Source organism: Propithecus coquereli, unplaced genomic scaffold (assembly GCF_000956105.1).
Source record: "Propithecus coquereli isolate 6110/MARCELLA unplaced genomic scaffold, Pcoq_1.0 Scaffold19, whole genome shotgun sequence".
Lineage (NCBI taxonomy): Eukaryota > Metazoa > Chordata > Mammalia > Primates > Indriidae > Propithecus > Propithecus coquereli.
Genome location: NW_012143856.1, coordinates 5,863,998 through 5,877,270, shown reverse-complemented (window position 1 = coordinate 5,877,270; position 13,273 = coordinate 5,863,998). Strand labels below are relative to the sequence as shown.

Here is a 13,273-nt window from a genome sequence, read left to right as displayed (position 1 = left end):
AGTATGCATCTGGGGAATGATCTCCTCCCCAACAGGTGACAGAGTTGGGAACAGACATACAAGGAATTGTTTTTCCTATTTGTTGAAAGTATACAAAGTAAATCAAATCGTTCTATTTTGAACCTGTACAAATTGAGAATAATCTTTATAATATTCATACTAAATACTTAAGCACTCGATAACATCTTTTAATGCAACAATATACAAACTGCATGCAATTACTATCTCTTTAATTCAACCTACATATTGTTCAGTCTTAACACTTTCATGTTCTGGGTTTTCTTCCTCCTTAACCAAGTTTGGAACACACACAGTTCCTGAGAGCGGCTACCTAACAGCCCACTGAAGGTACAACCACCCATTGTGTGGTCTCCCCTTAACTGACTGACTTAAACTCGATCCACTGACTGGCACCACGAACTTCAAAAGGCGGGTCTCTGCTGTAGATGTGGTAACCTAGTTCCTCCAAAGGCGGCTCAGGATCAGCCGTGGCAAACTGGGCACCATCCTCAATTTCTTTCCTCACTTCCACGTCAATTTCGTTTAATTCTTTAACACTGGCAAGATTGTTGTTCACCATTCTATCCTTGAGAAGCATAATAGGGTCACTCTTACTTCTTACTTCCTGAATTTCTTCTCGCGTTCGGTAACTGACTCCAGGGTCACTCATGCTGTGTCCATGGTAACGACAAGTCTGCAACTCCATCAGGGTGGGCCCCTTCCCAGATCTACAATAGGCAGCTGCAAACCTTGTTGCCTCTCGGACACACAGGATATCCATTCCACCTACCCTCAGCCCAGGAATGAAATCGCCTCTCTTGTAGTAATCAGTGCTGGCTGCTGCTCTCTCCACGGACGTCCCCATTCCATAGCGGTTATTCTCACAGATGAAAATACAAAGCAATTTCTACAAAGCTGCCATGTTGTAAGCTTCAAATATCTGACCCTGATTAGCAGCGCCATTGTCATATAAAGTCAGACAGACCTCATCTTTTCCATTATACTTACAGGCCAAGGCAATACCAGCTCCCGGGGGCACCTGGGCTCCCACGATGCCATTGCCCCCGTAGAAGTTCTTGACATACATGTGCATCGATCCTCCTTTCCCTTTAGCACAACCTCCTTTTCGTCCTGTAAGCTCTGCAAGAATTTCTCTGACAGAAAGGCCCCGAGTGAAGGTAAAGCCGTGAGCCCGATAGGCTGTGATGAGATGGTCTGTGGGATTTATGCCAGCCTCCAGGCCCACACAGCAAGCTTCCCGACCATCACACAAGTGACAGAAACCAAGAATAATTTTCTGTTTGTACAGCTGATCTGCCTTTAACTCCATTCGGTGCACAGTTTGCATCATCCTGTAGTATTTGAGCCCGTCCTCTCTGGTGAGCACTGTCGTGACAGAAGGACCCTCTTCCAGCCGGTGAAGGTCACATTTCTTAATTTCAAATGTAGCATCATTTGCAAAATTACGGGATGCCACCAGCACTCTGCTTGCGGGCTTCTGGGCAGCGCCAGACAACACGCGGGAGACGGCGGCGAGCATCTCCTCATGGAGCGGGGGCAGTGGCGGCAGCAGCGACTCCCAACAGCCCAAAAGGCACGGTGCGCCCTGGAGTCCCCAAGTCTCCTCCTTTCTGTCTTTTTGATGTAAACATTTAAAGCTATAAATGTTCCCCTTAGCACAGCTTTTACTGTATCCCATAGATGTTGGAAGCTGTGTCACTTTCGTGGTTCAATTAGAAAAATTCTTTGATTTCCATCTTGATTTCATCAATAATCCAAGGATCATTCGGCAGCAGGTTGTTTAATTTCCATGTATTTGTGTAGTTTTGAGAGTTCCTCTAGGAATTGTTTTCTAATTTTATTCCACTGTGGTCTAAGAAGATGCATGGTATGATTTTGATTTTTCTAAATTTTCTGAGACTTGTTTTGTGGCCTAACATATGATCTACCTTAGAAAATGTTCCATGTGCTGATGAGAAGAATGTAGTAGGTCATTACATATGAAATGTCCTATTTCACATTAAAAGTGTAGTTTATCATATCTCAAACAAGAAGCAGTACAATTAATCAAAGTATGTGTCTGAACTGTCAACACAGTTTTGCCATCTTAACGGTAGCTTGTTTATGCCACCAGCGAAGAAGCCTAGAGAGCCAGTGGCGATGAAATCACGAAAGGTGTTTTCCATAGCTTGTTGAAAATGGAATATTTTTCCTTGCAAGAAGTGGTCCAAAGCCTGAAAGAAGTGGTAGTCAGTTGGTGCAAGGTCTGGGGAATATGGTGGATGACAGAGAGTTTCCAAGTCTAGCTTCTGTAGTTGGAGCAGCATTGTTTGTGAGACATGTGATCGAGTGTTGTCTTACAAGAGGATTGGCCTGTGTCTATTGACCAATCTCGGCTGCTTAATTGCAAACATCCTCGTTATTTCATCCATTTTGTTGCAGTAGACATCCTCTGTAATTTGTTCACCAGGTTTCATGAAGCTGTAGTGGATAATACCAGTGCTGGACCACCAAACAGACACTATTAGCTTTTTTTGATGAATATTTGGTTTGGGACTTGTTTTGGCACTTCATCTGTATCCAGACATTGTGCTGAATGCTTGCGATTGTCAAAAGGAATCCATTTTTCCTCATATGTAACAATACAGTATAGAAATGGTTCACCTTTAGTCATGACAGCAAAGAAAGGTCAGCTTCAAGATAATTTCTCTTCTGACGCTCGTTTAATTCATGAGGTACCAGTCTATCCAGCTTCTTTACCTTGTTCATTTGTTTCAAATGGTCCAATATTGTTGGAATAGTGACATCAAACCTTGCTTCTAATTCACATGTAGGTTGAGATGGATTCGCTTCCACTACAGCTTTCAGCTCATCATTATCCACCTTGGTCTCGGGTCACCCATGTAGCTCATTTTCAAGATTAAAATCACCAGAACAGAACTTCTCAAACAATTGATGTACTGTGCATTCATTAGCCACATCTTTCCCAAATATTTCATTGACATTTTGCGCTATCTGTGCTGCATTGGTTCCATGACGGAACTCATATTTGAAAATAAGACAAATTTTTGACTTATCCATGGTTTCACAAACAATTGCTCTAAAAAATTTTGAAAGATAATCGCAAGCCAAACTATGTGTTTGAAAGAACACGGATATACCTTCACAATAAAAATAAAACAAGAAGTATTAAAGTGAAATGTCATCGATATCAACTGTCAAACTTAGTACTTAAGGAAATCGGACATTTCATACCTAATAACCTAATAAATTTTGCAGTTTTGAGGTAGAATGTTCTATAAATGTCTGTTAGGTCCATTTGTTCTAGAGTCCTATTTAAGTCTAATGTTTCTTTGTTGCTCTTCTGCCTCGATGATGTGTCTAGTTCTGTCAGTGGAGTGTTGCAGTACCTGGCTATGATGATGTTGCTGTTTATTTGTTTCCTTAAATCTAGGAGAATTTGCTTTATGAATCTGGGAGCTGCCGCATTAGGTGCATATATATTTTTGATTGCTATATCTTCTTGTTGAAATTATCCCTTTATCATCATATAATGACCATCTTTTTCTTTTTTTGCCATTGTTGACTTAAAGTCTATTTTATCTGATATGAGAATAGCTACCTCTGCTCACTTTTGGTTTCTGTTTGCATGGAATATTTTTCCTTTACCTTGAGTCTATGAGAATCTTTGTGAGTTAAGTGGTTTTCTTGCAGATAGCATATATTTGGTGTGTGTTTTTTAATCCATTCAGCCAATCTACATCTTTTAAGTGGGGCATTAAGACCATTCACATTCAATGTTAGTATTGACACAATATGATGTTCTGGTCATCATGTTGATTGCTACCTACTTGTACTCTCGCTTGTGTTACTGTTTTATAAGAGCTATGATTTTTAACTTTTGGGTGTTTTTACACTGGTGGGTTTCAGTTGTTTAGTTTCATGTATGGACCACATTTAGGTATTTCTTATAGGGCAGGTCTAGTAATAATAAATTCCCTTAGTGTTTGCTTCTCTGGGAAAGACTTTATTTCTCCTTTATTTGTGAAACTTAGCTTTGCAGGTTACAAAATTCTAGATTGGCCATTATTCTGTTTAACACATTAACTGCCATGAGAGTTATATTTAAATCATTTTAGTTTTGACCCGGGGCCACATGAAGCATATATAAAATCTTAATTGTTGGTGATCTTATTGTTACAATTAATATTGGCAATTTAATTCTAAAAATGTGGATTAAATTAATAGAACTCAATAAACTTCATTTTTCTATTTAATGTTTCCCTTTAAGTTAGACTCGAAGTTGTTATACTATTTTTGTAATAAAATATTGTGGCCACAAGGAAAAGTTTGGTTTTTTGTGTGTGTGGTAGTCAATGTGTTAAGGAGACTAAAGATAGGATCCCATTCCTTTCTGGCTTATAAAGTTTCTATTGGTAAGTCTGCTGTTAGTCTGATGGATGTTCCTTTGTAAGTTACTTGATATTTTCACCTTACAGTTTGTAGTTCCTCCTTCATGTTGACATTGACCAGCTTGATGACTATGCTTTGGTGATGCCCTTTCTGCAGTGAATCTCCCAGGTGTTCATTGAGTTTCTTATATCTAAATGTCTAAATCTCTAGCAAGACCAGGAAGGTTTTCCCCAATTATTCCTTCAAATAGGTTTTCTAGGCCTTTTGCTTTTTTTCTGTACCCTCAAGGATGCCTATGATTTTATATTTGGTCATTTTACATAATTTCATATTTCTCATAGACTTTGGTTGTTATGCTTGAGTCTTTGCTCTTTATTTTTTGACTGACAGAATTAATTAAAAAGAGTTGTCTTCAAGCTCTGAAATTCTTTCTTTTGCTTGGTGTAGTCTATTTTTAAAACTTTCCACTGTGTTTTGTATTTCCCTAAATGAATTTTTCATTTCCATAAGTTCTATTTGTTTTTTGTTAAATATATCTATCTCTTTAGTAAATTTTTCATTCATTTTTTGAATTATTTTTTTAGTTTCTTTGAGTTGATTTTCCATTTTTTTCTGAGATCTAATTCAATTTCTTTACAATCCATATTTGGAATTCTCTATCTGTCATTTCAGTATTTTCATTTTGATTGGGATCTTTTGCTAGAGAACTAGTGTGTTCATTTGGGCAGGTCCTTGCACTCTGATTTTTCATACTCTCATAGTTCTTGTACTGATTCCTTCTAATCTGAAGCGCCTCTTACTTCTTGTTTTTGGATTTTCTTTTGCTTAGATGGGCTTTTTCCCCCCTCACTTTTAAGGGCCTCTTAAGGGTGTGCCTGTAGCATAGGTTGGGTAAGAACCTTTGGCTTTGCTTATGGGTACTTTGAAGGGGGTCTAGGTTCTGGATGGATACCTTGGTTATAGATATCCTTAGTGTGGTGGTTTTCTTAATTGCTAGTTATTCGTAGGCTGTAGCTGTGGCATACTATGTACATGGGTAGATTCCCTGTTTCTTATTGACAAGGGAAGATGGAGGTCTTTGAAATCCCTTCTGTTTCCCCAGCACTGTGGTCTTCTTAAGAGTCTAAATTAGATTGGGACATACAGTTTAATCTCTAAGCCAGCATGTGATACTTGTGAGTAAGAGTCAGCCACGCCCTATATGACTGAATCAGTAAATGCTGTAATGGGCTGTACAAGTTGTCCTCCCTGCCAGCAGGTGGCACTTGTAAGAAACAGCCAGCTGCAGTGTTGTTTCATGGAATTAGTGACTGGCTCTAGTCCACCAGGAGGAGAATCCAGATGTTCCAAGTGGTGGGCAGGGCCCTGGAGCTCCCAGGGGACTCCGTGTTCTACCACAGCAAAGTTGGGTGGAGGAGTGAAGCTGGGCAGGGCTGGATCTGGTGAGCCTGTCTTCAGGCTTCACAAAGGCAGGCACAAGAACTGTCTCAGCAGGGTCAGCTCCCAGGCTGCTAGGGACAGCCAGCAGGGAGGGGCTGAAGTGGCCCCACCAAGCCAGAAAGTCTGCTTGATGGGGAAGGGTAGTCTGGGATTCACGGTCTGTCATATGGGAGTGGGTTTCACTCTTTCCCCTCTTCCCTTGCCCTGTGGATCTCCTTCCAGTGTCTGGCCACAAGCAGCAGTCCAGACTAGCTGAGCTCACAGGCAATGGTGCCACAGGCTGGGAGCTTCCCTGCCCAGGATCCTGCCCTGGACTGAAAGTGCAGCTTTCCCGTGGGAGGAGGGGTGATTTGCAAGTGCTCTCCAGCTGTGACCCACAGCACACTCTCCTTTTACTTCTGCCCACATGGGCTCCCTTGCCTCCCAAGATTAGTTCACCAATCTCTCCTCTCCTCCATGCCCCCAAGCAACATAATCAAGTCCTGTGGGTGTGAGATCTGGCCTGCAAGCCTGTTCTCTGATCCCCCAAGTTTGATCCCTGATCATACCTGGGAGAAGCATGCTGGTCCTGCATTATCCGTGGAGTGCTCCAATAAGTTTTATGTCCCTCCACTTCAGGGTATGCCCTCCTCTGCTAGAGCAGCCAGACAGGCAGCACTGGGGATGGCCAGTGGGCAGGGAGCTCACAGTCTGCGCATCCCTTGGTCAGTTGCACATCTTTAAGAGGAAAGGCGTGAGCCCTACTCTCTGTGGAAGCCTGGGTGCGGTGAGCATGCCAACAGAGGGGAAGCAGCCACTTCTGAGAGCTCTAGCTCATCATCTCTTAGGGCACCCATGCCAACTGATGTGGGGACTGCCATGGCTGCATCAGCAGCTCTGAGTGGGAGAGGGGATGAGGAAGAGAAGAGTCTGAATGGAGAAAAGCTGGCACTCTGGTCCGCCTTGTCCCAAGGGGTCCCCCCTGGCTTGCTGCACTCTCCTCTCCCTGAAGTCAGCCCTCCCTGAATGTTAAAGCTCTAGGATCACACAGTTCCCCCAGGACCCATTGGCCCCCTTTGGTCACTGCAGTCTGGGCAGGTGTTGGGACACGTTTGTATGGGGACCAGTGACAAGAAAAGTGAAGGGCTGAAGCTCTTTGGGGAGGACAAAGGCACACAATGGGTGGAAAAGCAGTATGGAGCCTGCTGCCTCGGCTTGGGTCTATGGTGAGGCAGAGTGACCCTGAGGGGGTTGGCAGCCTGGTGCTTTGTTCTCAAGAAGTTCCCAGTAACCTGATGGCAGCAGCTTTCAGGGTCATGAGGGTAGAGAAGCTCTCCAACAATTTGGGAGCTTCCATTCTGCCAGAGGTGTGAAGGGAGGAGAAACAAACACTCCCACCTACCCTTTCCATGGGACTCCAAATTCCTTGGAGATTGATCTCTGCTGAAATCTTGCTCCTTCTTGTTCTCTTCTGCAACTTTTTCCTGTGGAATTTCCAATAAGTTCTGCTACTTTCCCCTCAGAATTAGACCTGGGCTATGTTTTTTTCCTTCTAAAACTTTTCCTTCTTTCTGAAATGATCTGGTGACCGATGTCTCTAGTCAACCATCTTGCCTCCCCTTCCCACTGTTGTTGTATGGTGTATTTGTTTGTTTTTAACTTAGTGGCTGCTACCTTGAAGTTGCTGGGCTACTATAGGGAGATTATAGTCTCAATCTAATCTTTACCCTGAGGCTTTTTTAAGCACATAAGAGGTTTTCAAGGCATTTATTTCTGAATGCCTTGCCTAACTATCTCTTGCATTTAGGATTCCAAAGCAGTTGACTTTTCTGATAATGCAAGGGCTGTGGACTCCTTTGATTCACCAGAATGCTTTAGGCCATCATCTCTTTTCTTATACCTTGCTGAATGTAACCAATGGCAACCTGCACATGCATTTAATGTTCTCTTTTCCTACCACTTCCTTACACCTGCTAGCCTTCTGTGTTACTAAAGGTAATAGTGTTACCATATTTTGACCCTGCATAATGTAGATCACCATCTTTCCAGCCTCCAATAAAAGTTTCCATGCCACCCACTACTAACAGTGTGGCCAACGACACATATTTTCAGTTTTGTTATGGTAGCATCCCTCTTCTCATATCAAATTTTGTATAGTTGGGGTGGCAGCAAGTTATGATATCTTAACAAATTAACCTTGTGACCCTGACCCTCACTCACACAATGTCCAGTGTGAGTTTTGCAATCCTTAAGAGCAGGTATCTCAGAGGTCTAGCTTCTCGTGCTCCACCGTCTGAACACAAGACCTTGCTAATCACTGCAGCAGGTAAAAAGATGGCATGAGCAGGTCACACCCTAACTTATCCATGTCTCAGCCCAGAAGTAACACAAGTATTTCTGCTCACAGTGCATGGGTCAACACTGGTTTAATAGTTTCACCAAGCTGCATGGGGGCAGGAAACTATGGGGAGCATGTGGCTACTTGTGAATACTCAATGACTTTGCCAAACTCTTTCTATAACAAATGTTTTGTAATACCATCCTAACTTGCTTGAAAGAGATAAACACAGACAATTTCATTTGCCTACAGATATACTATCTGTATTAGTTTTCTAGGCCTACCATAACAAAATCCACAGACTGGTTGGTTTAAACAGGAGAAATTTATTTTCTCACAGTTCTGGAGGCTGGAAGTCCAAGATCAAGGTGTTGGCAGGCTTCATTTCTCCTGAAGTCTCTCACCTTGGCTTGCCAAAGACTGCCCTCTGACTATGTCCTCACAGGGTCTTTTCTCTGTATGTTCACATCCCTGGTGCCTCTTCCTCTTCTTGTGAGGACACAGGTCATATTGGATTAGGACCCCATCTTTGTGATGTCACTTCACATTAATTACCTCTTTAAAGGCCCTGTCACACTGGGGTTAATACTTCAACATATGAATTTGAGGAGGGAACAAAATTCAGTCCATAACAATATCAAAATAATAAAAATGTCCTAACTATACTATGAAATAAAAATAAAGTAAATTTATGGTGAAACCATATGTATTAATATTTCAAAATGTAAATTATAGACATCACTACAGTAGAAGACACTTTGAAGTAGTCAGGGGCTTTCATCCACTTATAATGAAAACATTTATATTTAAGAAAAGAAAAAAGAGTAGAAGTCAATTATACAAAGTAGTTGGAGGACAAAAACAACAGTGGCATGAATAGCACTAGGATAAAACCTGATAAGATATATAATAATAGACGAGAATGGTTTGTATAAGGTAAGGGAAAGAGCAAAATAGCATTGGATGAAGTAGGGATAAATGCCAAGATTAATAACATGTTTTCAAAGTGTAGTGTTCAAATAATCCTTTTGTTATGACATGGCATGAAATAATATAAAAATATTATCATCTCTCCTGAAACCTCCCTACATGTTGAAGCACACATTTAGTCTCAAAATTTTACAAAGACTCTAGGAATCATAGCTTTCGATAGATGATGGAGAATAGAGGATGTTTTTGAAAAAGGAATTTCTAAAACAAAAGACTAAGGAAAACTAGTCTTCTAGGCCTTTGGAGACAGTATCAGAATAATGTCTAAATTCAACAGGCAGCCCAAAAATAATAACTAATTTCATTATGCAATTTTCAACATATATGTGTTTATCACCATGCCACGCACAAAAAATAAAAATATATAGGATGACTATAATATGAAACTCTTTTAAGTAACAACTTATAAATAAAATTCAGTGAGATCCTCATGCTTCATATGATTCCATTAGATGATATTCAATTCTAGATCTTTTCAAAAGGATTTATTTTCTCTGTTGTACATGAAAGTCACAGAAGACAAAATAGTCCAGTTTTATGATTTTGGTGATTTACATACCATGAGCACTGTTGCTGTCAGTGAATTGCTTTTCTGAAATGCTGAATAATTCTTGGTGAAGTTCCAAACAAAACAAAGTATAATGGTAACTGAATTAATGTGGTAGTTGCATTCCTGGAAAAATCAGTACATAATAAAATCTCGTGAAAAATATTTAGTATTAACAGGTAAAATAGGATCTTCACTTAGATGATTTTAAATAGGTGTTTCACTGAGACATCTGAAAGTCATTCAGGACATACAAGATTGTTGTACAAGACTATCCTGCACATGGCAGGAAATTAGCCATGCCTGGCCTCCACCTACTAAGTATCAGAAGCTCTCCACCATAACTATGTCGACCAAAAATATTACCATCAGTTTCCAAAACACCCCCTGGGGGGCAGTGTAGCCCTGTTGAGAACTAGTGTTCTGTCTCTACTTGGATACTATTTTCTAAAATTCTATAATTTATCTCTCTCTCTTACATTATTCTTATCACAGACCACTCTTTATCTTTTTTTCTGGAATCTCTCAGAATGGAAATCATGTCTTAATCCTTAATGTCCTCTAATAGACTACAGACTACATACTTACCTTTCTAAAACATAAATCTGGACGTCTGGTCAAGACGGTGTGTGATTTTCCATGGAAGACTACCCTTCCACCTCTCACCTCCACCTGAAAATAGCAAAGATATAATATAAGAAAATATGCGAACATATATTAATAGTTATCTTCACAAACAAATGCCTCCAAAAATAGAGAACAAAAATACAAGGATGATAAGCACTATGTCTGGGATCTAAAACAAACAGAATTTTCCCCTCTGCTGTGTAGCAGGGATTGAAGTCCCCAATCATTTTGAGGAAAAACATCAGACAGGACTATGTGTGCAGCCCAATTGTCCTGCCATAAGGGTTTCCTCACCCATTAACCAAAGTCAGTGCATCACCCCTGCACCGGCCTGTACAGAGCCATTGCCTAGACTGACCAGGAAGGAGCAACAGGACCTGAACCAAATGTCTTACTTACTCACCTGCAATATCTCTTCAAACAAAAGTCCTGATCCACTTTTTTTAATGGAGGACCCTGCAGAAACCAGCAGAAGCACAAGACATCAACAGATATAAAGATGGCAGGGAAGCTGGAGAGAGACACACAAGAAACTTCTATATAAGATGGACTTGCAAACTAAAATTCCAAAGCACATAATGATAAGATGAAAAAGAACTAAAGTAATTTTAAGACATTCAACAAATGGGAAGATTCAATTCCAAATAAACAAAAATAATAGAAAAATCTTCTAGAAAAATAAATGTCCTTAAAATTCTCAATACTTTTAAAAAAGGAATAACATCAAAAAAAGCCAAAATAAAAACTATATAAAACAAATATCTATGCATCAAGGACAGTAGAGGAGGAAGAGAAGGAGGAGATGATATGAATGGGAGGAAAAGCAGCACTAGGAATCTTATAAATTAAAATTTTAATTATTATAAAAAATTAAATAGAAATCCTAGCCAAAGAGAGTATTAATGAATTGGAAGAGGTACAGGAAAACTGAACCAGAGCCAGCATAGAGATATAAAGAGACTTTTTTTAATATTAAAAGGATTTAAGAGTCCTGTAGTATAGACTAAAATGCTCCAAGAGGAAGCTAATCAGCATTCCAGACATGGAGAGCAGTGAGAATGAATAAGAAGTGGCAACTGAAAATACCGTGTTGATAATTTTCCTGAATCTCGGAAAAAGGTGATCTTCACATAAAATGGACATATTCATTACTGAGTAGTATAGTTAAAGGTAAACACATACCTGGACACACCTGGTATAAAGACAGACAAATAAAGCAGTGAAACAGATAGAGAAGGTCCTTAAACCATTCTTTATAAAATTAATAAAGGGCCACAAGGTGGGAACTGTTGTAGGGGCCTAAATTCTGCAAAAGTATAGACACAGTTAAAAAAAAAATCACCAGCCATTGTTCCCTAGCTTGTTTCCTATAATTGCTTACTACACAGGAGTCACATAACTGATGGTCACAAGATTCATAGCTTTCTTAATTGCTCCCATAGACAACATCACCTTTGTGTAACCTAAGGCTGGTCTTTGAGATATCTTCCAGACCCTACATTCTTGTGGACCAACTGACCCAACCAGACCCGTGGCCCATACCTCACTCAGCTGGTCTTGCACCCCCACCCAGGAACTGACTCAGCTCAAGAAGATAATTTCTATATCCCTTTGATTTCACCCCCAACCCAACCAATTAGCAATACTGATTCCCTAGTCCCCTACCCACCAAACCAGCCTTAAAAACCCTAGTCTCCAAATTCTCAGGGAGACAGATTTGAGAAATTTCTCCATCTCCTCACTCAGAGCTTGAAATAAACTCTCTGCTGCAATCCCTGCTGTCTCTATGCATCAACTTCCTTCTGTGCTGTGGGCAATATAACCCAGCAGGGCCATAACAGTCCCAAAAGAGTCCCACTCCTACATGGGCACTCAGTATGTGATATAGGGAGTGTTACAAATCAGCCAGTTATTCTCAGCTTTCATAGTTTAGTGACAGGTCTATGAAAATAGGAATTCCCACTTCGTATTTTAATATGCTTGTATTTAGAAATTTTTTTGACAATTAAAAGAAGTGAAAATAAATTGCACTATTACTTTCCTAAAGCCTCCCTATAATACTCACTATGTGAGTTTTTGACACACTTTATGAAATAGCCATTTTAAAATTTTTCACATCAATAAACCCTGTGAGCCATTTGAGGAAAACTCTCATTTTTCTAAGAAATGACAAAATAGAGTGCATGATGCCCAGATGTAATTGAAAGACTGACCAAATTATATTTTAACTCTATGTAAAGAAGATAAAACCCACTCTGTGTTTTATGAAAAGTTATTATAATTTCAAAAAAGACAGATAAAGACAATCCAATGTGAGAAAACTTAAGTCTCAATTAAGATAAATAGAGCATCAAAGTATTCATAGTTTACTTGTGGTCTGATGAAAGGAATTCCAGCCAAACCCCTTGTTAGGAGAACAGAGAACACAGAAATTTCCATACCTGGAGCTGGGTGCTTGATTTAGGTACTGGAAGATAGAGTAGCAAACTTTCCACAGAGACATTTGAAGGAAACCAAATATTTCACCCCAAAATAACTGAGAGTCTGGCACCTTTAAAGATCTGGAAAAAAAAAACACATTTACCATCTATTTCCTCTCAGGGCTGCTACCTGTGGCATACCATCTGTATAACGAGACCACCTTTGCCAGCCAAGCCTCCTCTTCTCCAGCTCCCATAATCTATTTTGCCACTGTCCAAGCCCCTATTCTTTCTGTAACCTCAAGGTGGTATAAAAGCATCAACCTTCTTTCCTTTCTTTGAGATTTTCTAATTTGTAAGACTCCTATGTATGTTAATAAACTCGTATGCTTTTTCTTCTATTAATATTCCTTTTGTGAGTTGATTTTCAGTGAACCTTCACAGGGTGAATGAAAGAGAAGTTTTCCCTTGGCCCCAACACAATTTATACAGAAAAGAGGGGAAATTAGACAAGCTTTT

The 13,273-nt window shown here is 40.1% G+C and overlaps 1 pseudogene across 1 annotated transcript; it reads right to left on the bottom strand.

Annotated features, from left to right (window-relative positions):
• Window positions 1–272: 272 nt before the first annotated feature.
• On the bottom strand, window positions 273–1,622 carry LOC105809185 (annotated as a pseudogene). The gene has a single exon (XR_001137429.1). The product of XR_001137429.1 is annotated as a pyruvate dehydrogenase E1 component subunit alpha, somatic form, mitochondrial pseudogene (transcript).
• Between the last annotated feature and the right edge of the window lie 11,651 nt (window positions 1,623–13,273).